This window comes from Falco punctatus, assembly GCF_963210335.1.
Source record: "Falco punctatus genome assembly, chromosome: 12".
NCBI lineage: Eukaryota > Metazoa > Chordata > Aves > Falconiformes > Falconidae > Falco > Falco punctatus.
The window spans coordinates 16,631,151-16,656,390 of NC_137592.1; the positions used below are offsets into that span (position 1 = coordinate 16,631,151).

The window sequence follows — 25,240 nt, forward strand, 5'->3', positions numbered from 1 at the left end:
TCAAAAAAATAAACACACTGGCATGGGAAGAGGTACAGGTGAAAAAGTAAATCATGTGTTGCTGCCAGAGTCTTTACCAAACCATCAGCCCAGTGTATCATTACAGACTGGGTCCACTGTTGGAACAGAGGTATTTCAAATGAGACACAAATTCTGAGTATTCTCACCTATTATCACTAAATGTCCCTTGACACTCTTCTATAAAAAGAAAATTATCCACACCAGCTCTCCACACAGGAGCTGCACTCTGCCAAGCTATGTTCCCCAGCCAGTTCACTAGATAGTCTGTTCTTTGCTTGGACAATTGAGCAGCATTTGCTACTCAATTGCTACTCAATTACTCAATTTGCAATTATATCTGATTTGGGTTAATTGTGCAGCACCTGCAGGACAGGCTGCTAGGAAGGATGCTGTGTGCACCACTTGCAGTTACTATACATAGCCAAAGAGGTGCCTGGTGGGATCTATGTCTGGGTACACAGTTTCTAGGGGAGTTTCAGGGAATGAAAGAAGCTGCTGAATTGAGATATTTATTATTCTCTGAATGTGCTTTGTGTGTATTTGTACAGCTAACAAGATCAGAGCCTGTTTTGTTTGCTGAATTGATCCTTCATATTCTCCTAGCACAATTTAAGCTACCATTTGTTTCATTTATCCACCACAGTCACTCATAAATATTAGTGTGAATAAGCTCTAAACCTCCAGACAAATTTGTTGTGATATCTAATTTCAAATAGAAATCACATCCAAAGGCAAGAAAACCATATGGCTCTCCTTATAATTGATCATGTAGAAGCCTTGGCACTGGAATCCCCATTGTCCCAGGACCAGATGTGGTGTATTTGCACCCCTACAAGCGGACAAGAAGAGCTACTGCTGATGTCCCATATCCTTTCCAAGGCCAGACTGCTAAAGCTGTTTGGCACAATGGTGTTAACCTACCAGACCAGACGGGTCCCTTGTTTCCCATTCCCACAGCCCAAGAACCGCCCCCCCCCCCCCCCCCCCCCCCAAACAGTATGCTTCTTCCCAAAGGAGCACAGAGCAAAGAGGTGGGAATCCCATCTCATTTTCTCTCCCGAAGGACCATGTTATTAAATTCTGGATGTACGATGCCATTGCTCCAGGCTCCACTCCTCAAGTTTTATTGTCAGCTTGCTGCTTGTTGTGGAATTGATTGAGTCTGCCAAGGTTTTCTTGAGATGGTAGGGCAGGACTTACTGGACAAGCACAGATCAATTTCCACAAGCTTATCCACTCTCATAGGAGAGACACTGATTGCTTGTGCATGTGTTTTGAAATGGAATTGCAGAGGGACAGCATGCCCAGCGCATCCTAGAGTCGGTAATTGCAGTGCTTCACAAACATGTCAAGGCCCATGTATATGTGCGAGTCAGTCTTCACATGGGCAGTTAGCCTGGTATAGGAGCCCATAGGTATCCTAAGTACGTGGCACCTTTTTTATGTGCTTGAATCTATGGTCCAAGGTTTCATTAAAGTTTATCAAAAAATAGAGTTGATACTGCTACTGCCCACATGAGCTACGCACAGGTAGGTGGTGTCAAACAATGCAGCTCTTACAAAAACAGGCTCTGCAAACCCCACAAACTTGAGGCTTACAGTTCTCTGCACCTGAGCTGGTATTATCCCACCCTGTGAATAGATGGCTTTGATGCAGACCTAGTGACTGCCCACCACTCCCTCTCTATGGCTCCTTAAACCTCCCATTGGGTTTTGCAGGCAGCATTGACACTTCGGATGGCAAGTAAAATGGTCAGCCAGGTCCCCAGGGAGGCACATCGCTCTCTCTGGCAACTAGATCCCCAGCCCTTGTAAAGATTTCTTTTGTGGTTCCTTATCATTTCTCCACTTCTCAGGCAATGCTTAATGGAAACTACAACAAAAAAATGATGTGCTTCGTTGCTTTTCAATTAGATAAAAAGTCCCATTAGTGATGCAATTAAGGCGCCATTTTCAAGACTGTTGTTTAACAGCCTCCTTGACATTTCACAGAGCTCATTTGTTTTGCTTTGTTTTTTCCTTTTCACGAAAACAGATGCAAAAAAAAAAAATGATTCATTTGCAGAAAAGCAGACAAAGCAGAAAGATTCGAAAGAGTGGGAGCAGGGTGAGGCGGGTATGCTGCAAGACTGAAGAAGGAAGAAAGAGAGTAAAAAAGAAATGTTTATGTTATACTGTAGAGTAGGTCCTAGCCAGGAGGAACAGGGCAGAGGAGAGGAAAAGACCGAAGTTCCCCTGTGATCCTACAGGGCTGTTTGCTGTTTATTGCTGAAAACATCATATATGCAGAATAGGCAAAATACAATAACAGAACAGGTCAGGAATTTTGCTCAAAAAACCTGCATTTTCATTGCATTTTTTAATTAGAACAAAAAGTTAAACAACTGTAAAATATGTCAAAATATTTCATGTTTACCTTTAAATAAAAAAAACCAACACCTCAACTACGGCAATCTAAATTCATTCCACATAGACTTTTTGCCAAAACAAAGGATTGCTCTTTACACTTGAATAAACATCTTTAACCACAAAATAGCAAATTTTATGAAGAACATTTGGAAACTAAATTGTATCAGAGGCTCGAAAAATTAGATGTCTTAGAAGACACTTACAAATCACTTTTCACTGAGCTGCAGAGGTGGAACAGGAGGGCAGGACCTATCTGAGCACCAGTGCCAAAGAGAAGAAAGGGAAAACAAGCACATTTGTCCATAGTATACAGCACCTGTGGCAGCACAGCTCACAAAGCGTGCCCTTTTCTTTACAGGTCTACCCAGACATTTTACGTGTTTATGCTGTCCTTGACCCCCCATCTTTCTAATTGTCATCGTCTTCTGTTTTTCTTCTTCAATGCAGATGTTTGAAAAGTGTTTATTCTTGTCGTACAGAAGGAATTATTTTGCATAAGCTAGCTGACAGCTGATATTTGCAACCATCTGGGGAAAAAAAGGGATCCAAGGTTCAGCACCTGCTGTCTTTGAACTTCTCTGGCATTATATCTTCATCAAGTTAAAAGGAGCAAACACAAAGATCCTATTGTGAAAACATTTTTAGAGTCTGAGACCAGTGTTGCCAGAGCAGTTAGTGCATTCAACACACAGCCACATGGGCATGAACATGTTCAAAAGACGAATGAATCTCATCTGCTTTCTGACCCATTATCCAGGGGCTACTAGAAAACATTTATTTCTGTGCAAGAAAAAGTGTTCCCCTCTTGGTTTTGTCACTCACTCCCTGTTGGTTCCATGCACAAGATTCCTTCCCACAGAAATGCTAATATTTTCTGCCTCCAAAATCCTTCCTAAAAATATTCACACTTTTGCGAAGTCTGAATGGGCTCAGACCCACCTCCGGTATGTCACAGGGGGCTGAGATCTCAGTGTAGCTTAGACTTATCTCTTGTTCTGGTAAATATTTCAGTGCAAAACAGCCATTGAATCTTTGTTAAAGCGCATGTTGCAAACTCGATGAGAAGCCCAAGGAAGGAAACAGACTGGTGTAAAAGCCTACATGCTCTGCTCACTGCCTTATTCATTGTTCATCACTGCAACATCCACATTCAGATAGTACTTCAGAGCTGCTGGTTTTAGTTCCCCAAGTGATGTATAACAGACCTACATTTTTTCCTCTCTCTTCCATCTCTCAGTAATGCAACATTATGATATCTTTTTGATTACTAGAAATAGCTACTCGAAGAAAAGGGTCCCAGTTAAAATTCTCTGGCAATGGGAGTGGATGAGGAGCTGAGCAGCTGGAAGCATCTTTCAGTCCTTGACTGGCAGTGCTAGAAATGCACAGATGAAACATGAAAATCAGCCCTGCTTAAGTCATCCTCCCCAAATCCTCCCTGTATGGTCCTCCCAAAACAAAAGAAAAGCCAAACAAGCACCCTCTGTAGAAACAGGAATCTCCTCTGCAAATGCATTTCCTCTCAGAGAGACACTGACACAATGCAAGGACCTCAGTGAAACTGGTACAGGTGTTGGCACCCACAGGCTGTTCCTCCAGCTTCATCCCACCTCTTCTCCCCACCAGCCCTGGGAGCTTGCCCCCTCCTTTGTGTTGGCACACAAAGCTTTAACCAAGAGCCACCATTGCCCTCCTCCCTTATCCTAGAAGAGAGGCTGAAGTGAGCTGTAGGAGTGGTGACTGGAAGCGTTCCTGCCTCGTGGCTCTTTTATACCTGTGTAAAGGGGAAAGGACTGATGGACTTCTTAAGTGCAGTACAGTAAATTTGTTGAATGATTTGCCTGAGGGGTCTTGCTAAACTTCACTCTATCTGGCTGACTAAATCCAGATTAAAGATGTATGGCTCTGCCAACTGCTGCTTTTCAATTTAGGTGCTTGCACTGTATGCTTATTTATTTATTTTTAAGATATTGATGTTGTCAGGAGGCAAAGCGAGGTTTGTAGGAAAAAGTAGTAAGTCTAAAAGTCAGCAGTGTTAGACTTTTAAGGGACTAAGGAGACTTGTTTCTAGAATAAAATACTTGCAAAATGTGCCAGGTTTGTCTAGGCTACAAAGTCATGCATTTGCTGTCATTCAAGGTCAACGACAAAGTATCATTGACTTTGTTGGGAGCAAGTCTGGGGCATGATGCAGCTGCCAGTGAGAGATAACCTGGTAGGTATGGGAGCAGCTTATCAGAGTACCTGGCTGTGAGCTGTGTTTCCAGCATACTTTCAGGCAACAGCAGTGCCAGTATGGTATCCCAGGTCAGCATCTCTGGAGTGAAAAACCAGCAGAGCTCTCACAGGTGTGTATCTGGTGCAGGAGGGATGCGACCACATAGGTACCCAGGACTGCAGTCAGGCCAGCGCTTCCCCCATGGCGTGGCTGGCCCATGCAGTGTGTTGTCAGGATGAATCTAGACACACAGCGGGAGCAGGATTGGACCCAGTTCATTTTTGAGGGCTCATATGGCGATATGTCAAGTGATGTGAAGAAAGCAGCCCGGTTCACTTGACACGTCTTTTAGGATGAGATGCAGCACCATTTTCCCAATCCCAACAAAAAACACATTTTATCTACACCTTTCCTAGCGTTAATTGTAGAGTTACTACCTTAACCTATGAAGAGAACAAAAAGTCCTTACACTTAGCAAAGAGTTTGAATCAAGGGTTGATTGTTTTTTTTTTTTCTTTTAAACCTTTAAAACTATATTTGCTTGAAGTACTTCAGATGTTTTATTACTCGTACTACAGTACATAACAAAGTAATTGTGTAATTAAGAGATAATGTCAATGCAATAGACCATTGTTGACAAGATAATAGTCTCCTGCTGCTATAGAAATGCCAAGGCAAAGCTAAAGAATATGCAGGGAAAACATACATGCAGAAAATTAGATGGGATTGTTTGTTTTTGAGCTGAACTGGCAAGCTCTGATTGGCTTAGCTGTAATTTAGGATAGGTTGGATTCCCTCCACAGCAAAGCATTGGTTTGTGCCAAAGTGTGCTCAGATCTTGTGCAGCAAGACCGTGCGTATGGCAGGGAAGGAGGATGAAAGGAAGAAATCCACCATTGCTAATCCTGGGTCGGTCTCCCAGGAAGAGCTATAGCAGAAGCATTAGTGCAGAAAAAACGCCTGAAGCCCTCCGCAGGTGAGATGCTCTGTTCGCTGTCCCATGGAGGCTCTCTGAGGTTAGGACAACCCCGGATGATTTGACCCACATTTTGCAGGCACCTGAGTGAAGGAAGCCAGGATAGAAGACACCTAAGCTTCAGCTGGATTACAACCTAGTCTCATTTAGCCTTGGGGATGAACAGTAAACCTCAAGGTTAGAAGTTCACTGGCTCCTGTTTGATAATTCATCGCTAGCCCAGACCATCCTACAGAGAAGCCTGAGCTATTCTGAATTACTTCCCTGGGACTTTCTGCCAGCAGCACCAGCTCAGTTGCCATGTCTCCAGGAGCAGCAGGCCCCATCTGCTGCTCCCCCTGCACTGACACTGGGGGGGTGCAGGGCTAGTGCCAGCCCCCTGGATGACCATGCCATTTGTGCCTGGAAGCACCCGCCATAGGCTTCCTGAAACACTCCAGCTGAGCCAGAAAGCATAGCCCAGTGTTTTAATGCTATTGGCGTCCGCAGGAGTCACGTTCACACTAAATTGAAGCTGAACTGCCAACAGTGGTGAGAAAGCCAGGGTACCATTTTAGCCCCCAAATTCTGAAGTGGACAAGATGGAGGGGAAAGCTGGCTCGTCAGTCCTTCCTCACAAGTCAGCAGATGGCTCACCAGTGGATCCTTGCCCAGGAATACAGGATGCTGAGATAATCCCATGCATACCCAGGGCTGGAGGCAGGAGGAGTTTGCACAGGAACACTATGCAACATGACCCGGGAAAGAATATTATATCGTTACTCCTTAATGGGCACCATGCCCCCCATAGTATTCATGACAAGGCCGCACTAACATGTCACTACCAGCCGTGTGATTTCCAGCATTTGTTATTTATGTAAGAGGGTTTTTTTTTTCTTTTTCAAATGTACTTTGTGTACCGAGACACAAACAAATTAACTCTGAGTTGTGCCTGTGTCTTGGTACATGAAGTACATAAAAACCCCTCACATTCACTGAATTAAAAATCTGAAAAGTTGCAACTCAAAGATAACAATAAAAAGAGGTCTGTGCAAGCTTGCTTCAGCCCTGTGTGGGCAAAGCGCTTGTCATGGTCTTTAATTGCATGCCCACATATGTCACCTCCAAGCACCCTCACCACCTGCAGTGCACAATAGATCTGCTCCCCGCCGAAGGAGCTGTTCAGTATTTCATTCTATCCTCATTTTTCTGTGTACGGCCCCAGGCCTTATTTATGTACCCTGTGAAGACTTAATCTGAAGACAACATTAATCATAAATTCTTTAAAGCATTCATCATTACAGTGTTTGAGTGGTTTGCAAAAACTAATTAATTGATAGACACAAAAAATCTTGAGAAATTATGTGGTCTTGTTACTTCCCGTGGTGATGGGGAACTGAGACAGTGAGATATTACATCTGAAATGTCCAGCAGTGCTGGATGTTTCATTTGAAAGTCCTGATTTGGTAGGGGATGCTAGGTTTTGTGGCACTTTAATTGCTTTGAGTCTGGTTGCTGATTTCTCTCCCCTGTTTTGCAAAGCAGACTCTGCAGCTCGCATCGTGCACAGGCAGGATATGGAAAACAGAGTTAGTATCTCTCTGCCTAGCGTCACACACAAGCCCTGCAGCTGCAGTACAGGCAGAATCCATTTTTCCAGGAAGCATCACACTGATTCAACCATGACGACCCCATCCACCGCCTTCTCCAGATCCCTGCTGCATTTGCTGTGAACATTTGCTCCCAAATGTCCACATGTAAGGGTCACGTAAGCTGTGTTTTGCCTTACCTGCAGGGGCATTCACAACCCCTGTTTCCCTGATTATCCAGACCAGACACTTTTTTTGAGAATTCAGTGGTTTCCTTCTTTGCTGTGTGCCAAAGTTTCCTTACGGGGACATCAGGGCATAAGAAGGGGTTGATACACATCCAAGTGTCTCCCTAACCTGCACTCTGGGCACAAGGTGTGTACTCAGAGGCCATCTGAGAACTGGAATTATAGCCAAAGGGAGCTCCTATAGCAGGACTAATTATGTTTACTGAATGAGACAGAAGTCCTGTTGAAAAGCGTATCAGGCCATCCCACAATTAGACAGTCAGTCATAATGCACAGAGGGATCTAATTAGGATTTTAAGTCATAGCAATCCTGAATCATTAGGGTATTTCAGCCATAGCATCCCTAGATCCCTTCATAGGATCTGGGGAAACAACTCAGGCTCAGGGAGAATAATTCATGGGAGTTAGAGCCAGGAAACCTCTACCGAGTTTGGGAAGCAAGCACAGCTCCCTGGGCCAGCGGTGATCAGTAGCCGTTTAAGACATGCAGGAGTTTACTGAAGGGACCGGCGATCCCAGCTCTCACCAGTGCCGCACAGGGACAGCTAGGTGTTTTGAATGCGAGTTATTCCTGCATGCAGACAAGGCCCAGCAATGACAAGCTGCAGCAAAATGCAGCTCACTCCAAACGAGGGGCCAGCAGATAATGAAGTGAGGCTCAGTAACAGTGGCCTCTCTCGCTGGATGAGTCCCCCACTGGCTACCAGGCCTTGTCCTGGGAGAGGGCCAGGTGGCTCAACACACTGCAAGTAGTATAGGATGTCACTGGGATGCATTCCTAGTAGTATAGAGATATATGTCAAGCTCTTCTTCTTCCACCTGCTGCTGCAGACCACTGTCTGTGGTTCTCCATGGGAAACACCTCTTTTAATTGTGGTTTATCTGCCTGATTTTAAGCTCCTTGACTTTATAGCACTATGGGTGCCTACGTCATAAGCTCTATGCATCTAGATAACCTGTCCTCAAAGACTGCATTGACTGCTTATTGGCATGGTGGAAGAGGTTCATTTGTCTTATTTCTCCTTGGCACACACTGACTCCTGCAATTTGGCTCCTACTTAAAAAAGGAAAATGCTTTACACTCCAGCAAATGACTGAACATTTCATTCACATCAGTTCATGAGAAAAGGAGGCTGATATCTGTGACCAGGGCAAGTTTGGCAAAGCACCCATTTGATCACAAAAATGCATAAAATAAATATGTAATAGACAAACAAGTGCTTTTAACTTATTTTCCATTCTCCTTTTCTTCTTTTTTAAACAATTGTCAAAATTACATTGTTTTTTGATTGCTAAAGTATACCAGGTCTCCAGAAGATAAAGAGATTGTAAATAAAGCAGGGTTGGCTTTTCTGTCAAATCCTGCTACTTGAAACACCCACATGTTCAAAATGTAGAAGCATCATCATAAAGCCTGTCCACACTTCAAAGGTGGTTTCTTTTGTTTTGTTTTCTTTTCTTTAAGAAACTTATTATTCTAAATCGGCAGTTCTCAAGCTTCTTAGCTCAAGTCTTCCTACATTAGCTCTGTAATCAGGTCCCCCATTTTCCCACTTGAAAATAGATAAACTGGGCAGCCATCTGACACTCAGGCTGTCCTGTTCAACTTTTACAGCCAAAAGCAAAGCCCAAGCACAGGGACAACACAAATTCAGTCACTGGCAGAGAGCTGGCAGTGGGCGGCAAAGGGCAGGACAGGAATCCAGTGACCAGGGAGAAGCAGGGGAGGTTGGTGAGACCTGCACCTGCCACATCCCTGCTTGTGGGTTACATGTCCCCATGCACACCCCCCAGCTGGCATTCGAGTACCACTATTGCTGCCAGGGCCTGTACGGCACCTGATGGGATGCTCAGAGATTGGGACTGCACCTCCACTGCCAGCCCCTTCTTCACAGCCAAAATGGTACAGGAGGCTGAGAAATTTAATGTCAAAGGTGCTGCAGCCATTGCTCCTACAGCGCAGCCAGGATGCAGCCCCGATCAACCAAAAAGGAAGAACTATTCTAAAAGTAGATAGTGCTCAGGACTACCTCTGTTAATAAATGCCATCGTTCTGGTGTTATGGATGACACTTCCTGCTTCATTATTTCATATTTAGATAGGACTTACAGAGGGTATATTAAAGCAGTAATGAATTAAGTGCCACTTCAGCTAAACTCTTAAGAGTGGGCTTCAGCAGGATTTAATCATATATTTAAGGGCTTTATTAAATAGGGATGTCCATAACCGCACACCTAAGTTAGTATTGAATCAGGAACATAATCACATTTTTTAAGGATATAATTATTATTACTTCAGAAGTGGAAAAGCATTTCAGATTAGAAGTTAACCAACCTTGGAAATGATAGATTCATTGCCCTGCCTTCATATCTGTTTACAGGTTTGTGATTTTATGCGTGTCTATCAGAATGCATAGTTAATAAGATATTCACAAAGAAAGATCTTCCTGGAGAAACCTTCTGTCACACAAGGAAAATTGTGCAGCATGCAGCAACATGCAGTGGAAGATGAGGAGATGAAGCACCAAGACTGGCTTGCAGAGGAGGCGAGCTGGTGAGAAGAACTTTTGATTCACATGGCAGTGGCTTGTTGGCATGCAGTGACACTGTGCATCTGCCAGTCTTTGCAAAGGCCAATATGCAGACGTTAGATCAGCAGCTTACATCAGACTTCTCAAATGACTTGGAGACATTCTTCTCCAGCTATTCACAGCTCTTGTTCCCACTGAAAACTACAGTGGAAGTTCACTGACAGCTGGTTCAGTTGCTATCTCAAAGACCTCAATGGTGTGCGCTTATCTAGCTCATTGAGCCACCTGCCATAGACAACTAGGCTGCTTTGTATCCTGCAATCAGAAATCCATTTAGCAAGAACTATTTGCAAACATATCCTGAGCTTCAGAAGAAGATAATGTCATATATTTCTGTAGTTTCCAGTTATGCAATGTAATTTAAAAGCACGGCAGCAGGGACAATATCCAGCGGGTGGTCTTTACTTTCCCTCCCACATCACCTCCCATCCTATGGCGCATGAGAGTTTCTCCATGGCTGAGCAACACATGCCAAGGCAAAGGGTTTTTACTCCAATATGCCTGTGCTATTAGTCAAGCCATGTGTCATGACCAACATAATTGTGTTTGCTTGATAAATTTGAGGAATAAGTACAGTGGTCTCCATCAGCTCCAAATAAATCAAGGCCTTTGGTTAGTTTAGTAATTAACCTCGGGAATTGTTCCAGTCACTCAAATATACACAGTACGGCGTGAGTAGATGCATAGCCAGCACAGGCTAAATATGTAAGCAGAGCTCTTTTGAAGCATATAATTTATTCAGTTATAACATTATACTTCAGTGCATGTTTTAGGCTTATTTAGCTGTGTGTGTTTTTAACCCTTCCAGACCTCTGTCTTCCTTTATGGCAAGACCGCCACAGCAGACCCTGACTCTCAGCTTTCAGTTCCTCTCACGCACTCATTTCTCTGTTTCTGAAGTTTTCCAAGGCAAACTAAAGCAGTGGTGCATGCAAACACCCAGTCAATAAGCTGTGTGAAGGCCATTTGCACGGGGAGGCAGAGAGCCTGCAGAGACACCCGGGGTCCCAGGGTCTGTGGGAAGGATGGGGGTCTCTGCTCACATTTCCCTGCTCAAGGTCTCCCATGCTTGGCTGTGTAACACTCGTGGTTTTTGCACGAGTCATTTGCACCTACTGATTCTGAAGTCACATGTGAAGTGCAGAAACTTTTCATGAATCCAGGGGAAAAAAACTTTCCAGTAATGTGTGGCCTGAACTTCAAAGCCTAGTTAAGCAGGTTAGCACTTACAGCAGACATCTCGTACAAACAGATGTCTGGAGCTGCCCATTTCTTTCAATCAAATCTATTGTCTTTCTTCCAAATTGAACTGGGTGGCTGATCCTGCAACCCTTTGTAACCAGTTAAATATTGCATAGCACAGAGTTGTGCTTATATCAAAAACAGTGCAAGAATTAAAAAATTTTTAGCATCCATCTGTTACTATCCCATAGCTCCATTCTTAAAATTGGATCCTCCCACAAGATCTATATTCTATAGGCAAACACTGTCTTATGCAATAAGCCATCACAGCTTTTACGGGTTATTTCACTCCACTCAAATCAAGGCCCAAATTAACACTAATTTCTTATAGTCTGACCTTTTCTGTCAATGAAAATGAGAGGAATAGAAAAGCTATCATTCATCAACATAGGATAATTCTTCACGCGAATTGAGTATAAGTTTAATTTGCACATCTGAATACCCTTCTCAGTTTGTACTTATGCCACAATACCTGTATTTTGATCAGTATCACCTCTTGACACTGAAGTTGCTGAAAAATCTGCCCTTTGTTTTATTCAGACCAAAAGTTTTATTCAGTCTTTCCATTTATTCATAAACCACTGAGACAGTTCAATCTCTTTGCTCACTTTTCTTGCAACCTAATACACACTGATATGTATATTTTACTTTCAATGCTCTCTGAATTACATCTTCTGCTGTTTCATTACAGGGACCTTGATGTGATAAACAAGCTGATTGCCATGGCAACCCTGCCAGCCTGGCTCTGCCTCAGGCCACTGCCAGAACATTTCCACTCTCCTCTCAGATCTGACATGTCAAAGCCCAGGCTAATATTCCCTTTCCATTTCAAGAGATTATTTCCCCATTATAGGTGGCATCTTTAGGCAGCCAAGCATGCTACCTAAAAGCGTTATGCTTTCCAAGTCAAAACACGGCAGGGGACCAGGGAGGAGTTGGGATCATCTGCAGTCACCACATAGGCTGAAAACGAAGAGTGAAATGTTTTGAAAAACATGGGCTAGAAACAGAGAAGAAAATGTTATATGAGGCCAGTCTCCAGAGAAAGAACATGAATGAGTTTTTCCAGTGTCGTGGCTTAACCCCGGCCAGCAACTCAGCCCCACACAGCCGCTCGCTCACCGCTTCCCGGTGGGAGGGGGAGACAATCAGAAGAGTGAAAGTGAGAAAACTCATAGGTTGACATACATTTTAATAGGTAAAGCAAAAGCTGTGCATGCAAGCAAAGCAAAACCAGGAATTCATTCACCACTTCCCAGCGCAGGCAGGTGCTCAGCCATCCCCAGGAAAGCCGGGCTCCATCATGCATAGCGGTGACTTGGGAAGACAAAATGCTGAAACTCCAAACGTGTCCTGCTTCCTTCTTCTTCCCGCAGCTTTATACGCTGAGCATGACGCCATATGGTATGGAATATCCCTTTGGCCAGTTGGGGTCAGCTGTCCCGGCTGTGTCCCCTCTCAGCTCCTTGTGCCTCCAGCCTCCTCACTGGTGTGGTCATGTGAGGAGCAGAAAAGGCTTTGGCTCTGCAAGCAGTGCTCAGCACTAACAAAAACATCTCTGTATTATCAATACTGTTTCCAGCACAAATCCAGAACATAGCCCCATACTAGCTGCTATGAAGAAAACTAATCCCCAGCCAAAACCAGCATATTCTCCACCCTTTATTCCATACCACTTACATCATGCTCACATCCCACACTACCCAATACATCTGTATTACCCACCACCACCCTTCTCATTCTTTGTTATAATACACAGATATCATTCCCTTAGTCTATGGACCACCACTGTGAAAAGTCCGTAAAATGTCCACAAATATCCACAAAATGTTCATTGAGTTCATTTAGTCCATGACTTTGGGCTCCACCTGTTATGCTGGTTACCAGGACAGAAGAGGTGGTGTGTTTTGTGTCGTTATTGGGCACCAAAGCCAGCTCAGTCGGGTGCCTGCTGCACTTGCTCTCCATTAGTTCAGGTGGTTCCTGCTATAATAATTCCTATCACATGCAACTCAAATCATGGGTTACAAAAATCTAAAGGTATTTCCATTGCCATGTCCGTCTCTGGTCCCTTTGGGCCAGTTTATAGGGTTTAACATTGCAATGCAATCCTGCCCCTTGCCCCTTGCCCATTCCCAGCTTGGACTTACCCAAAGACTGCAGTCCCTTAGGGATGTACTTGCTCCACGTGGAGCCTCAGCTATGAGCCACAGCCCCTTCAGCAGCACACCTGCTGCGGCATAGACTTACCCACAGCCACAGCCACTTTGAGGTGCACATGTTCCAGCATGGCTTTATCCATGGGCCACAATGCCTTCAGACATAGCCCTGCTCCAGCATGGCCTTACCCATAGCCATCATCCCTTTAGAGGTAAACCTGCTCCAACATGGCCTTACCCATGGCTGCAACCCCTCTGGGGGTGTACCTGTTCTGTTGTGGGCTTACCCATGGCCACACATGTTGAGGTGCTCCAGCATGACCTCATGCACAGCCACTGATGCTTAAAGCTGTACCTGCTGTAGCATGGACTTGTTCACAGCCACATATGCTTCAAGGTGTAATTCCTCAGCACGGGCTTGTCCTTGGGCCACAATTCTTTCAGAGGCATACCTGCTGCAGCACAGGCATAACCAGGGCCACAGACACTTCAATATGTACCTACTCTGGCATGGACTTATCCACAACCACAGATGCTTTGAGGTGTCCTGCTCCCACATGGATGCATCCACAGGTGACAGTCCCTCTGGCTCCAGTTCACACTGGAGTTCCAGCCTGTCCAGCACAGCAGCACAGAAACAACAGTGATGCCCTGGCCATCTGCCAGCCCAGGCATATTACCATTGCTGTTATCAAAATGTTTCCGGGCACAGCACAGTAAGGTGATAAGGAGTACAGCAAGCAATGAAAGCAAAAAACAGCCATGAACGAGCACTAGACTAATATACAGTAATGCAAGCAAGCCCTATGGCGAGCACAGAAGCCTACCAATTAATAGCTAAACAGCAATAACAGCTATAAATTTGATTTGGCACATTCTAATCAAATCTGTTGTTCTCTGAAACCCTCTGAGCCCCACGCTGGGTGCCAAAAAGGACTGTCGTGGTTTAACCCTGGCCAGCAGCTGAGCACCACAGCCACTCGCTCACTTTCCGCCAGAAGAAGATTAACTCTGCTGCAGCCAAAACCAGCACAGCCCGTTCTCATGAAACCAGTGTTATACTTAACCCTCTGGCTCCTGGAGTCTAGAGATGGCAGGAGGATCTTTTATTTTTTGTTCTTCTAGTCTCTCTAGCTCTTGCAGTTGCTGAGTCATGTGAAAATATGACCACTGGGGTACACAAACTGCTCAATAACCAGCGCCAAAAATATCAAATATCCCCAGAAGTTTTAAGATTTGTGACTGTAAACCAAACTAAGGATTTCGGGGACAATTTCTTTTCAAAAACTTTAGAGTCAACAACACTGAAAACCACCCCAGAGAGCTCAAGCTGACAGTCCTTGCACAGTATCCAGGAACAGAGGTGGCAAGAGAAGGTCTACAGATCTAGCTGACATCTGGGCTAGGCAGGGTCAGGTGGATTTTTGACAGCACAGTGCTGGGTGTCGGCAGGTGTCTTTAAATAAAGGTTTCTTGCAGGGCTGCTGCAGTATTCCAGCAGCATATATTTTACTTCTCTCCAGTCACACTGAAGAAATGGTTCAGGAAAGATGTCAGTGCTGATTCCACCTCACCCCTAGGCGTTTACCTGAAGTTTCATTGGAGGCTTCAAAATGTGCAGGATCCAAAAAGGAACATTATATCTGTTCAGTGTGGTTTACTGCAAGATGACACACAGGCACAGACTGGATTTGATGAAAGAACTACTGGGTACCAGTAACTTCTGTTTGATAAAGAGCTTTTCTAAGGAACCTCTTCTCTGTTCATCTACTTTTTTGTTTTTCTGCTGCTTCTGTGCTTCGGGGATCAGAGACTGGAAATACTAAAAAGCCACAAGAAAAGCTGTTCTTGTATTTCCTGGCCAGATTTGAAAAAGGAAGCTCTGGGTATCTCACAAGAAAGCCTGTTTGGGTCCTACTGTTCTTGGCTTGGTGTTATAGACACGGGAGCAGAGCCAAGTAAACACTTCACAACAAATAAATCCTACAATGAATGTTGCCATTCTGTATATATGAATTTTCCAGAGGCAGATTGGAAAACTCTCAGATGTATCTGTTATTCACAGTTACCCATGAACTTTTCCAGTGAATAATTAGCAGTTGGCGGTTCATTCCAGTTGTGAGTGGTACACTGTTAAATTCACATTTTGCAACTCGTGCCCTACCTTCCACAGTAACATACAAAAGTGGGATGAGGGTGAGCATGAGGCGATGCTAAGAAGGATAAAGCATGTTTTGAAGCTAAATTCATGACGTTTATAAAGCACTTTGGAGGTGTGCTGTAAAAAGTGTTTGAGAAGCATAAGGAAATATCATTGTGAGCAATATTTTTTTTCCAAACAAGTTAAAATTCCATTTTGCCTGCACGGATGCATTGATCTCTCTGGAGGTGCAATCTTAGTGTCTGATGCCAGGGCCTCCAACCCTAATTCAAGAGCCACAGCCCTCTCAAATAAAGGATTTATTCCACATTATTAAGATAACAATGCTCACAGTGTTTTTTCCTCACATGTAGTCACTCAGAGGGTGAAGATACATGTGGCCAAGGTAAGCTCATCTTCAGGCATGGCTTCAGTAGTGTCTAACTGTCAACTGCAAACCTACTCCATGATGGTGAGATGGGTTTACTACTTCATTCAGTCCTTTGCAGAAACCCCCATCCTCATTGTCCTAGGAGTCATGGCTACACCATCCTTCACACTTTATTTCACATTCATGTTCTGTTGGCACCTTCTTTTCCCAAGTTGCTCAGAAAGCAGCATGAGGAAGGCAAACCAGCCACCCCTCTCTCCCTTCTTTCCCTTTGTTGCTAATGAGAATTAGTGCACTGACCCAATCATCTAGCAGTCTGGTTTTGATTTTCTGATTAATGGAATGATTAGCTGTTGCATAATCAGCAATGTACTGCCTTATTGCAAGTTCCTTCCCTTTCCTAGAGATCCACTTTATTGTGTGCTTTATTTGGTCTTCCCCCCTCATTTGACCTCTAGCCACATCACTGATCCACTACAGAATGCAAATATCTACGTCTTTCTCCTAATCTTCTGTGGATTCTTGGCTGGCCAATTAGTCCAGTAGGTATATATAAATCCATTTAAAGGTGGTAAGGAATCTTTTTATTTCCTCAGGGTCAACCTCTCATTTCATGAACAAATCTTCACAGGATTTGCGTGTTTATAAGAAGCCAGAATTTGCACATATCTGTTCCAGTCACATCTTCTTGGAAGTCATAATGCATTCCCCAACATCTTTCAACAAAAGAGAGTCAGCACAAGCAGCACCAGTGAAATTATCTCTCCCTTATCCACTGTGCAGCATATTTCTTTTTTAATAGCAATCAGAGACAGTAAGAGGTTCAGCTCTCCTCCATGACCCAGGCACTGTATTATTGCAGGAAACAACTTGTGTCCAGGAAATACACAGGAATTACATAGGAATCCAAAGACAGAAAGAGATACAGCAATGGAGAGAAATAGGAAATACCTATGCCAAGGAAGTGAGAAAAGCTCGTAGACCCTCTATGCACACGGCCTCACATGCCACAACACATGCTGCATGGCAAAAACACTTCTTGGTGACACCCAGTTGCTCCTTTGACTTCCCAGCAAGCCTGTCCCTAGGGTTTGTGTTTGGGGCAGTACTTACATGACCCAGTTAAGCTAATTAGTTCATTTATGCTCCCTAAAGGGACCACATAGAGAGAGGGGCTTCTCCTACAGGCATTGCAGAGCCTTCTAACACAATTGGTCCCTGGGGAGATTAGCAGACAAATTAAGCCCTTACACTAGAAGTCCCTAGAGAAGCGAGTATTCTCCCTCACACCTCCTGTGTATATTTTTATGGTGCAATTTGCTGCCTGACTTTCTGTCCATCATTCTTGTCCCTTATGGTTCTGAGAAATGAAGAAGTTGCTGTCACTGTCAGACTGGGCTAAATCTGAATTGGTGACCTTCAAGGTGAAAGCCTTTGTTCACTACTATTAATCAGGCCTTTGAACCATCCACTGTTATGGACAATGATCCTTTTCCATGGTCACGGCTTACAAACCCTCATTTACAAAATGACTCTCGCAAAGAGCCTGCCTGAAGGTTCAATAAAGAAATCTGCCATAGCCTGGCTTCTGGGCCATGGCACGTGGAATACAAAATCAGATTCATTAGCTCCCAAGCCTTTGCCAAGTTCCCTGCTACTCTCTTTAACAGGAAAATTATGACACTATTATGTAAAAAATATTTTAAAAATCAATGTTGATTAATAAAAGTAATTTCAAGAAGCCGTACCAAAGAGTATTCAATTTTAAATTCATTTCCCCTGCTTAATTGTCTGCGAATATCTGCATGATGGTACGGGAATATGAATGCCCTGCCAGTTCAGTCCTGGATGAGCCTATCTTCTTTGATGGCAAAAGCCCCTCAACCACCACCAACCCACCCCCAGTTTGCAGCTGCTCAAGGGCATCTAACAGGGACAATAAGAATTTTGTTGTTCCTATTCTGCCAGTGGACAGTGTTAGGACACACTTTTCAGGTGAAGCACTAGATGAAGGTACAGTTTTAAAACAGCATGTGAGGAACAAATGAATAAGCACATCTGACAACCTCAGAAATTGTGCTCAGTCCGTAGTAGTCATGAGACCCTTACAACCAATGGCAACAAGAAATGTTTGTGGTCCATTTGATCACAAAAAGACCATTTCAGCATCAGTTTCCTATTAAAACAAAAAGGCAAAAAAACTTCTCCAGCTTTTTCCCTAGTGTTGCTGCAGATCCTTGCACACGATCATCTGCAAGACACTGATGGTTCTTGTCTTGTTGGAATCACACAGAGCCTTCCAGCTCTGCCAAGGACCACTGTGCTAGCTACAGTAATTATTTCCATGGGAAAGTAAATATCTGAAAATATACATTGTGTTCCTTAGCTTTTCTGGATATTAAACACCCCCCATAAAAGAAATACTGGTGCATACTCTGCGGACAACTGTGTACCAGCAGAATCCTCAGCATTGAAACTGTCTAGAAAGGACTCCAAATGCACTTGAGCCAAACATCAAAGTTTAGGAATTCCTGACCAAAGATTCAGCTGCTTTATTATTCCAGTGCATTACAACTATAGTAACATTTGGTCTCAGAAGTGTCTTCAAAGTCAAGGTCATTTTGGCATGCTCCTATCTCCAGAAATAACTTCAGGAACATCTTTTTTTCCAGAAAAAGCCTCAAAATGCTCTGCAGACTTTGAAACACAGGGACAATTTTACCACCTGAGTGATACGCCTCAGGAAAGGAATGTGTTAGCTGTTCAATAGTGCATCAGAGCAGCATACAAAAATACAAGATAGGTAGTAAAAATTCAGGGAGGAAGCAGAGAGAAAAAATAAGGGTGTTTTTAGGGGAGCCAAGACATATAACAAAAGTCCTGAACTGTGGTCGAGTTGACCTTGAGTTTACCATTTTCCTCTTTTGTGCCAGAGTTTTTATCTGTAAAACATAAATTCTTTGCTCATATTTGCACAATAATATGAGATTACTGTTGAAATGTGACTATAAGTATAAAGTCTCAGTAAGATCAAAATCAGCTAAAATAATGACATTGAAATTGTTTGCACCTTTTTGCCAAATGGATCTTAAAAGGCATATGAGCCCTGTGTAAGAGGCACCATTTCCCCAGGGCAAACTTTTTGACTATTATTCGCCATCATTTTCTATATAGAAATTCAACTGAGATAGCACATCTAACAAGATAAACACACTTCCAGCAGCATATTCATGATCACGGATCTCCAGGAATGGGTCTTATTTCTCATGTCTGTTCAGTGGTGGCCAAAACTATATACTAGATGCAGAAGAAAGACAACAAAAAGATTGCCTGCAGCCCTTAAATTTTCCCAGCAGTCGACGGTTTCTTGTGTCATATAGGACCATGTCCTACTGCTTAGTCCAGTCCCAGTATGAGGCAATGTGCCTACAGAAATAAGGCCATTCCTTCTGTGCACAGCATGGCCCTTGGCACAGCACTTCACCCACAAGCCATAGCTGATATGTTCCTTTCAGCACAGGTGGGCAGTTTTTCTTCAGGTTGGAAAATGCAGACTGTCACCTACCAACTTTCTGTCATCTGCCATGTGTGTGTAGGCAAAGCGCTTTGGAAATCAAAGCTCTGCTGTACTCTGGTTATCACTCTCAGCTCTTCAGATCAGAAATAACTTTAGTGGCTCCCCTGGCTGCTAAAATATGAAATGTGGATGACAGAAAACACCAGAAGGAGTCAGTGAGACGCAGAGACTGGAGAAGGAACAGGAGGGTTCAAGGCTTCATGCGATTGTCGGTGGGGTGACAGGGAGTCACATTCGTGATGAACGAGGTATCACGCGAAGAGGCGGAGAGCACACTGCAGCACACCGGCTGCATGGTTATGGTTGCCCATCTTGTGTGTGCTCTTAGCCCGTGGCAAACAAGAGGTGGCTTATTTCCCACGGTAAGAGGGGCACACTCTTTCATTTGCACAAAGGAAAAAGAGGATACACACCAGCAGCTGCTGTGAAGTTGCTGACATGCAGCGAGATGTGAGGTGTTTGTGTGGCCATACGCTTAATCTCTGGTGTTCAAAAGGAGAAGCAGTGTTTTGCTTTGCAATTTGTATCCTTTGGAAGACTCCACAAAAGCCCCTTGAAAATTTCTGTACAGGAAAATGAAAGCCTAAATCCTTTGGTTTTATCCAGTGCCCTTGACCCTCAGGATAATAAAATGCTCAACAGAGAAACAAAAGCTGAGCAGGAGGAAAGGTGCATTTGAAGGAGAGATGAAAGTGGCTGAGAGGGAAGAGACCATCCTGATGCTGAGTAGCACACGCTGGGGAGTTTTTCCCAGCTGTAGAGAAACTCAAGGACAGAACAGGTAAAGCCACAGCCAGGATCATAGAATGAAGGGGAAGGAGGAACAGAAATAGGTGGCAGTGTTTAAAGAGAGATGAAACTGAATTCAGGCAGTGCAGCTGGGTCTCTGCAGGAGTAATTATCTAATCAAAACTTATTCTGAAAAACAAACCAAGATTTGGGTTTTTTTGACTCCCACCAGCCAGTCTTATCCCCACTTCTGCGTAAAAAAGCAGAGCACACTTCAAACCGTGCCACCTCAGCTGCGCGTGGGAGGCTGCCGCGGAGCTGACGCTATTAGAGCCTACTCCCAGACGACACCACTTATCTACAGCACAACGCCACTTGCATGTTTACCTGAAAGGCAGGAAGAGACGACCGTGGAGCTAAACATTGTGGAAAAACCAATCACTATTCTGACAACATTCAACAGGGACTGTTTTCACAGGCTCTTGTATTCTTTGTCCAAAGACTGTAAACAGCAAAGCAAAGAAAGGCAATTCTCTGGGACCTCTGTAAATTCACATAAATTGCAAAGCACTGAATTTTGCTGTTGAGCAGCTTCCATCCGGTTCTGTTCAAGGGTCTGGTGGTACCAAGAGTCCCATGGATAAATTCGCACTCCAAACCACTGGTCATTTTTTGTGGTGAACAGATTTAGTAATAATAACAACAGCAATGATATGCCTGATGTGGCATGACTTGCACCGGAGAAGTAGTTCAGGTTTTGCCTAGGTCCAGAAGGTTCTCACAGGTGCAAGCTGAAGCGATGATCTGTTTGCACCAGAATAAGACCTCAATAAACATACACTGCAGGGGTGCAGAAAGAGGCTTACGCTGAGTGTGGTTCACCTGGTAATTTAACAGTCCAAGTTGCCGGTGTTTACACCACACTGTATGCTAGTTCTGCTCGTTCTTTCAAGGTGTCTCCCGTGCTTAACACAAGGGATATAAGAGATCTTAGCAGACAGAGGGGTTTGCCTCTTACAACTCCCTGTAAAGCCTAATCAGTACCAACACTAAGCTTGGGACAGTGAAAGATGCCCTGGTGCCTCAGATCCCGGAAAGCCATCAGGTCTTTCAATCATTTATAACATTGACAAGCTTTGCCAATTAAGATTACCAGGCAAGTCCTCTGCCTGTGGGTGGTACTTTTCTTTTATTCTTCATTAAAGCTCCTCGAATTAACTATTCAGCAGCCTTTAAGACTAAAATGAAAATGGACAGTTCTTGGTATATATTAGCAGAAAAGCTTGAACAGCAACATTAAAGCAAAGAGTTTTGAAAATGAACAACTGGCATGGATCCCTCCTTTTGGGAGCAAAACACTTTGGAATCTGAAAGGACTGTAAGTCTGAACTGCGAAGCATTTTGCAAACAGCAGAGCCAGAAAAAAACCACATCCTGATCATCTAGTCCAGCCTCCCACATGACAGAGATATTAGGGCTTTCCTGATTAATTTCTGTTTGGCCTGATCTGTAGAAAACATCCACTTTGGACCGCAACATTTTGGTGACAGACACAAGCCTTTCCCATAGTACCTGATGCCTGTGCTTAATCACCATTACAGGTAGAATTGTTTGCTCTGTTTTCAGATCAAACCTTTGGAGTTGTTGGAGATCAACACCCACCTGAGTGCTGCCAGGTGCCGCCTGCTGAAGGCACTGAGGAAACACAGCAGTACCTGCCGTATCCCCACATCAGTAAGGGCAGGCAACAAGCATCAAAACAAGCATTAAAAGGTACAAACAGGCTGGTTTTGCTAAAGATGAATTTACTTTCAGTAGTACCCAAGTCCCATCCTCACTATAACATCATGAGTGCTCTGCAGTCTTGGACAAATGCCTGCAGAAACATTACAGAATCATTATATTTCATCTCCCCACATTTTTTTGCTGAAGATGAAGTAGCAAGTGATATTTTTCATTTACTTTCCAGCACACACTAAGCCGTGCACTGTTAAACTTCTACCTTGTGCCAGAACAGAGGTGGTTCTCTGCTCCCTGTGCTCCCCGCATGCAGTCTGCAAACATCTCTGAAATCCTCTGGGATAAAAGGAGCTTTCCAACCAAGTATATTGCTTTTAATTATTGATTGTTTAAAAGATTAATAAAATATGACTCCAAAACCTAGTTGTGTTAGGCAACCTGAGCAAACAAAGCTGTGAACCTGAGACTGCCATGTTCAGAGCTGTGACGGGTTCTGATAAAAGGGCATTGAATATTTGAGGTAATGACTCCTCTTGGAGATGTGAAGCTGAGAGCCTTATGCCTGGATTTCCCCCTGTTTCATTTAGAAGAGAAAAAACACGAGAGTCCATTGTGAAACTGCTGGGGTACATTAGGATTTCCTTAGCTTTCCCCTGATGCTTCAAGTGCCTGTGCCAGGTCTGAGATACTAAGCTAGATGTGGCTTTGAAGGTAAAGAATTTGTTCCTATTGGCTTTAGCATTTCTTTTAAACAGCAGGACGTTTTTCAGTACATACACACCTACAAAGCTTTCAATATGCTCATTTTAGGGCATCAAATGGGATTAGGGATAATTCCCCTCAATGTATATACATCTAGTTGTACAGCTACCCAGTGCATTACAGGTGAGTCTGGCATTTTTGAATCCCATAGGAATTTTGAGACTAATTCCATGAGGCTGAAATTTCAACCCTGCGTTTTTTCCCCACTAGTATCTGATGCAAGCCCCAGAGAGAAGGCAGTGGTCAGCATCTGCTTTCTTGCAAAATGCACCATCTCCCTGGTAGAAATATGGCCTTGCCCAGCCAAGTAAATGAGTGAAAACACTTAGCAGTGCAGCTCATTTGTGGGACTGAGGGTCATCCCATCATTTGGAAAGTGAATCTAATAATGTCTTGCTTTGTTGTTCTCAACAATTTAGTCCCAGTAAGCACACTGAGAAGTTGCATTTACATTTGAAACACTTCTTGAGCAGGACTCCACAGAAATCATAGAACATCATTTAACAGTCCATTTTCCTGGCCTGTTTTCTTCCTCCACCCCCCCAGCCCAGTGTTACTTTTCCGTAAACACATAAATCAGCATCATTTATATTCATTAGGTTACCCAACTTGTTCAGTGCAAAATTACCCACTTTGCATTATTTTTCCCCCTTCTGATTAATATAAATGACTTAAGTTAATTATGTTTCTCTTCACAGAAAAATATTTGTCAAACTATAAAAACATCAATAAAAATAAACATGTAGATTTTACAAGGGGACAGATGTGGCAAACAAGATCTACATGGCTGTGTACCATCCCCAGGTCTTTTCTCAGAGGTGGATACAGCCGCTTCTCTCTGCCAAGGAGGCCTTACCCTCAATTAGTTGAGAACACCGGTTTGACCTGAGATTGATGAGGTCAGCAGAAAATAATTAACCCGCTCAGATGTACACCATTAGCCTGGAGCAGACATGAGGCCTTTTGCCTGCCTTGAATTAGATATACGAGAGCCTTTACCTTAGAAATCTCACAGAATCCTGCATAGGTTTGATGCATCTACAAGGTCAACTTTATTTCTTTGTTCCTCATGGTCCTAGATCTGTGAGGCTTCTGAAGATGCCAGTTCTCTGAAGGTTTCCTCAGCTACAGCTGCCAGCTCAATTTTTATTCTCAGGGAGGCCCCATAGCACACAGGGGAAGGCATTACAGCTAAACAGCATTTGAGCTTCTGCTTCCTTCCATTGCCTTTTTCTAGACCGTTCTCATACGACTGTTCTTTCCCAAGGGAGACTCTTCCATTATACACTGGGGAGCAGGGAGTCTGACTTCTGCAGGAACAAACCAGCCACATTCATGTGTCCCTGTGTCAAGCCAAGGACAACTCTCCCTGCATAAGAGGGCTGGCAGCTCGGTAGCCTGCAAACATGAGCCATCCTTCTCTCCAAATCCCAATGAATTGCAACAAAGGGAGAAGAGAAAGGCTGTCTGTGTTGCAGAATAGAAGTCCCTATGTCCTTAATGCCCTAAAAGCAAAGGAAATTAGCAAGTTGTTTGCAGGATAATATGGACAGCTGCATCAAAATGCTTTCCCATAAGCCATGTCCCAGAGTAAGCTTCCCCTGGGCTGTTGTTGCATCCCAACAAGAGTTATGTCCCATGCAGCAGGATCCAGTATAAGCTGGAAACTGCAGAACCAAGCCCAAAGCCCTTCCTTTTCACACCTTTTATAAGCGTATGTGAGGCTGCACCTGGGCCCCATCCTTGCACTGAGCAGCACAAAGTTCTGTCATCGGCTCATGAAACTGTTTCTCTAATGTGGGGAGCAGCATTCCCATTAGAGGTCCCAATATATCTACCCACCTATGGCCTCATCTGGGACGCAAAACTTCTGAGGAGCCTTTCAGGAGTGGGGAAATGCAAAAGAGCATTTATTCACCTAAGCGTTCCTCTAGCCTTGAAACCCTGTCAAGCCAGGATGATTATTAAGTCCGAGGATTGGGACAGTTTCTATTTGTTCCAAGTCAGTTCTCCCACACTTACTTTATTCCATCTGGCCAAAGCAGCTTTAAATCTGAACACGCCAATGTGCCTGACATTGGATTTACTCAGCCTGAAGCCAAAGTAATTATTGAAATCTATTAAGGGAGAAAAACTAAAGTATATTATTGGCATCTGATTGACTTAATTCCCGTTCAAGAAAAAGTCGGCTGACCTGTAATTGGAAATCAGTTTTGCCTTTCAGGAAAAAAGGCCCAGTGTGAATTGTTGGCTGGGGTCCTAGACAGGGGACTTTTGCTCAGGAAGCCCCTGTTGTGACCTTTAAGTGTCCCTGAAAGCAAAACATGGAAGATAGCAAAGCTCCTATATCTGATAACAAATCTACTGTCACTATTTCTAGCACTGACATAGGTTTTCTTTTCTTACCATGAAGTGACACTTCTCCATCTCTGATTGAATCGCTATTCATCACAGCCATTCAATGTTTACT

At 43.8% G+C, this 25,240-nt stretch overlaps 1 long non-coding RNA gene across 1 annotated transcript in view; it reads right to left on the minus strand.

Annotated features, from left to right (window-relative positions):
- The window catches only part of LOC308071981, a 55,625-nt gene that overhangs the window by 18,702 nt on the left and 11,683 nt on the right, over nt 1-25,240 (minus strand). The window contains exon 2 of the long non-coding RNA XR_013931452.1: nt 1-24,275. This exon is cut by the window's left edge and continues 18,702 nt beyond it. This is a non-coding gene — a long non-coding RNA (uncharacterized lncRNA). The remainder of the gene's footprint in view (nt 24,276-25,240) is intronic.